Source organism: Hypomesus nipponensis, chromosome 19, assembly GCF_054491055.1.
Source record: "Hypomesus nipponensis isolate SF chromosome 19, ASM5449105v1, whole genome shotgun sequence".
NCBI classification, from domain to species: domain Eukaryota; kingdom Metazoa; phylum Chordata; class Actinopteri; order Osmeriformes; family Osmeridae; genus Hypomesus; species Hypomesus nipponensis.
Window position 1 is genome coordinate 20,147,501 of NC_140379.1, and position 2,500 is coordinate 20,150,000.

The 2,500-nt window shown below is 47.0% G+C and overlaps 7 non-coding genes and 2 pseudogenes across 7 annotated transcripts; all 9 read right to left on the minus strand.

Annotated features, from left to right (window-relative positions):
• The window catches only part of LOC146249123 (5S ribosomal RNA), a 119-nt pseudogene extending 16 nt beyond the window's left edge, over positions 1 to 103 (minus strand).
• Positions 104 to 281: 178 nt separating this feature from the next.
• On the minus strand, positions 282 to 400 carry LOC146249124 (5S ribosomal RNA). Its single transcript, XR_014732748.1, has one exon. It is a non-coding gene; the product is annotated as a 5S ribosomal RNA (ribosomal RNA).
• Positions 401 to 570: 170 nt separating this feature from the next.
• LOC146249125 (5S ribosomal RNA) lies at positions 571 to 689 on the minus strand. Its single transcript, XR_014733062.1, has one exon. It is a non-coding gene; the product is annotated as a 5S ribosomal RNA (ribosomal RNA).
• A 178-nt stretch (positions 690 to 867) lies between these two features.
• LOC146249126 (5S ribosomal RNA) lies at positions 868 to 986 on the minus strand. Its single transcript, XR_014732600.1, has one exon. It is a non-coding gene; the product is annotated as a 5S ribosomal RNA (ribosomal RNA).
• A 184-nt stretch (positions 987 to 1,170) lies between these two features.
• Positions 1,171 to 1,289, minus strand: LOC146249127 (5S ribosomal RNA). Its single transcript, XR_014732759.1, has one exon. It is a non-coding gene; the product is annotated as a 5S ribosomal RNA (ribosomal RNA).
• Positions 1,290 to 1,459: 170 nt separating this feature from the next.
• Positions 1,460 to 1,578, minus strand: LOC146249128 (5S ribosomal RNA). Its single transcript, XR_014733063.1, has one exon. It is a non-coding gene; the product is annotated as a 5S ribosomal RNA (ribosomal RNA).
• A 174-nt stretch (positions 1,579 to 1,752) lies between these two features.
• Positions 1,753 to 1,871, minus strand: LOC146249129 (5S ribosomal RNA; annotated as a pseudogene).
• Positions 1,872 to 2,051: 180 nt separating this feature from the next.
• LOC146249130 (5S ribosomal RNA) lies at positions 2,052 to 2,170 on the minus strand. The gene has a single exon (XR_014732770.1). It is a non-coding gene; the product is annotated as a 5S ribosomal RNA (ribosomal RNA).
• Positions 2,171 to 2,340: 170 nt separating this feature from the next.
• On the minus strand, positions 2,341 to 2,459 carry LOC146249131 (5S ribosomal RNA). Its single transcript, XR_014733703.1, has one exon. It is a non-coding gene; the product is annotated as a 5S ribosomal RNA (ribosomal RNA).
• Between the last annotated feature and the right edge of the window lie 41 nt (positions 2,460 to 2,500).

A 2,500-nucleotide genomic window follows, 5' to 3' on the forward strand; every position in this document is an offset into this window, starting at 1 on the left:
TATTCCCAGGCGGTCTCCCATCCAAGTACTAACCAGGCCCGACCCTGCTTAGCTTCCGAGATCAGACGAGATTGGGCGTTGCCAGGCTGGTATGGCCGTACGAAATAAGTTGACAACCATAGGCTACTTATCCATATACAGATTTAGCAATTGACAATGCAAGGTGGTCTCTCTCTCTCTCTCTCTCTCTCGTGTCAAAATGAAAACAGCTTCCAGCCCCTTTCATGAAGGACTACTTGTGCATATTGCAAGATTTCAGTTTCTAAGTGAATGAGCAAAAGAGCATACAGCACCTGGTATTCCCAGGCGGTCTCCCATCCAAGTACTAACCAGGCCCGACCCTGCTTAGCTTCCGAGATCAGATGAGATCGGGCGTTGCCAGGCTGGTATGGCCGTACGAAATAAGTTGACAACCATAGGCTACTTATCCATATACAGATTTAGCAATTGACAATGCAAGGTGGTCTCTCTCTCTCTCTCGTGTCAAAATGAAAACAGCTTCCAGCCCCTTTCATGAAGGACTACTTGTGCATATTGCAAGATGTCAGTTTCTAAGTTAATGAGCAAAAGAGCATACAGCACCTGGTATTCCCAAGCGGTCTCCCATCCAAGTACTAACCAGGCCCGACCCTGCTTAGCTTCCGAGATCAGACGAGATCGGGCGTTGCCAGGCTGGTATGGCCGTACGAAATAAGTTGACAACCATAGGCTACTTATCCATATACAGATTTAGCAATTGACAATGCAAGGTGGTCTCTCTCTCTCTCTCTCTCTCTCGTGTCAAAATGAAAACAGCTTCCAGCCCCTTTCATGAAGGACTACTTGTGCATATTGCAAGATTTCAGTTTCTAAGTGAATGAGCAAAAGAGCATACAGCACCTGGTATTCCCAGGCGGTCTCCCATCCAAGTACTAACCAGGCCCGACCCTGCTTAGCTTCCGAGATCAGACGAGATCGGGCGTTGCCAGGCTGGTATGGCCGTACGAAATAAGTTGACAACCATAGGCTACTTATCCATATACAGATTTAGCAATTGACAATGCAAGGTGGTCTCTCTCTCTCTCTCTCTCTCTCTCTCTCGTGTCAAAATGAAAACAGCTTCCAGCCCCTTTCATGAAGGACTACTTGTGCATATTGCAAGATTTCAGTTTCTAAGTGAATGAGCAAAAGAGCATACAGCACCTGGTATTCCCAGGCGGTCTCCCATCCAAGTACTAACCAGGCCCGACCCTGCTTAGCTTCCGAGATCAGATGAGATCGGGCGTTGCCAGGCTGGTATGGCCGTACGAAATAAGTTGACAACCATAGGCTACTTATCCATATACAGATTTAGCAATTGACAATGCAAGGTGGTCTCTCTCTCTCTCTCGTGTCAAAATGAAAACAGCTTCCAGCCCCTTTCATGAAGGACTACTTGTGCATATTGCAAGATGTCAGTTTCTAAGTGAATGAGCAAAAGAGCATACAGCACCTGGTATTCCCAAGCGGTCTCCCATCCAAGTACTAACCAGGCCCGACCCTGCTTAGCTTCCGAGATCAGACGAGATCGGGCGTTGCCAGGCTGGTATGGCCGTACGAAATAAGTTGACAACCATAGGCTACTTATCCATATACAGATTTAGCAATTGACAATGCAAGGTGGTCTCTCTCTCTCTCTCTCTCGTGTCAAAATGAAAACAGCTTCCAGCCCCTTTCATGAAGGACTACTTGTGCATATTGCAAGATTTCAGTTTCTAAGTGAATGAGCAAAAGAGCATACAGCACCTGGTATTCCCAGGCGGTCTCCCATCCAAGTACTAACCAGGCCCGACCCTGCTTAGCTTCCGAGATCAGACGAGATTGGGCGTTGCCAGGCTGGTATGGCCGTACGAAATAAGTTGACAACCATAGGCTACTTATCCATATACAGATTTAGCAATTGACAATGCAAGGTGGTCTCTCTCTCTCTCTCTCTCTCTCTCGTGTCAAAATGAAAACAGCTTCCAGCCCCTTTCATGAAGGACTACTTGTGCATATTGCAAGATTTCAGTTTCTAAGTGAATGAGCAAAAGAGCATACAGCACCTGGTATTCCCAGGCGGTCTCCCATCCAAGTACTAACCAGGCCCGACCCTGCTTAGCTTCCGAGATCAGATGAGATCGGGCGTTGCCAGGCTGGTATGGCCGTACGAAATAAGTTGACAACCATAGGCTACTTATCCATATACAGATTTAGCAATTGACAATGCAAGGTGGTCTCTCTCTCTCTCTCGTGTCAAAATGAAAACAGCTTCCAGCCCCTTTCATGAAGGACTACTTGTGCATATTGCAAGATGTCAGTTTCTAAGTTAATGAGCAAAAGAGCATACAGCACCTGGTATTCCCAAGCGGTCTCCCATCCAAGTACTAACCAGGCCCGACCCTGCTTAGCTTCCGAGATCAGACGAGATCAGGCGTTGCCAGGCTGGTATGGCCGTACGAAATAAGTTGACAACCATAGGCTACTTATCCATATACAGATT